At 36.5% G+C, this 923-nt stretch overlaps 1 protein-coding gene across 2 annotated transcripts in view; it reads right to left on the bottom strand.

Annotated features, from left to right (window-relative positions):
* FAM193A (family with sequence similarity 193, member A) overlaps nucleotides 1-923 on the bottom strand; it is a 46,040-nt gene that overhangs the window by 3,846 nt on the left and 41,271 nt on the right. The gene's annotated exons all lie outside the window — the stretch shown is intronic.

Here is a 923-nt window from a genome sequence, read left to right as displayed (position 1 = left end):
GGAAAGAGAGAGGAAAAAGTTTGAAGAAGTTGCCTTAAAGATGTTTTTGGAGAATTGCCCAAATGTTGTAGACTATTGGTTATTTATGCTGAGGGTAATGTAATACCAACTTAAAAAGACCTTTCTTAAAAGACACAACACACTACTTAGAACTACACTAGTACCTCTGCTCTGCCTTTAAGGAGTTAGACTGGGGACAGGGAAGAGATGAACCAACAGTAAATTTACTGATCACATGGGTTGCAAAAGATAAATCTGGAATACACACGAGAATGGTCAAATTCTATAAAGGGGTCGACAAATTGGATAATGAATAGCGTTTGACTGCCCGAACTTTGTTGGCCTTACTACTAAAAAGGCAGCTTTAGAAACATTTTAAAATTGGCATTTATAATGAAAAATACTTTAGAAATCCAGAATTCTTAGAGCTGCTGTACCCACTCTGGGACATGATCACCAGGCTGTGTCTGCAAGAGTCTAAGTCATGCTGCCTACAATTAGGATTTTCTTTTTAAATGTTTTTAAACCTATTTTAGTATGATCTGAATTTAGACCTCTGCTATAGCAACAAAGTCTGTTTATATATTGTACCGTCTCAGTGTATGGTTCTCTCTTGTACTTAAAAAAGCTTCAGAAAGCGTGAATTTCTGTAGAAACCAATTTGAGCATTTTCCCCTTGAAGTCTCTTTTCTTACTGCATATATACTCCAATCTCATTTCTGAAGCAGCTTCAGAACACATTCCAAAAAGGAAGAGACAATGAAACTAAACAAAACCACCTCTTATGCCACCAGGATTCTCTAGAATCCTTGAGATAACAGCAAACAACTCTCATAAAGGTTCCTGGTAGTTTAAAAGTCGCATGTCCTTGCTGTACAACTTACTTTTGGAGAACCAGAAAGCCTTAAAAAAAAAAACATGTG

This window comes from Buceros rhinoceros, unplaced genomic scaffold (assembly GCF_000710305.1).
Source record: "Buceros rhinoceros silvestris isolate BGI_N320 unplaced genomic scaffold, ASM71030v1 scaffold19220, whole genome shotgun sequence".
Classification (NCBI taxonomy): Eukaryota; Metazoa; Chordata; class Aves; order Bucerotiformes; family Bucerotidae; genus Buceros; species Buceros rhinoceros.
Note: the sequence above shows the minus strand (reverse complement) of the source record. Positions and strands in the feature narration are given on the sequence as shown.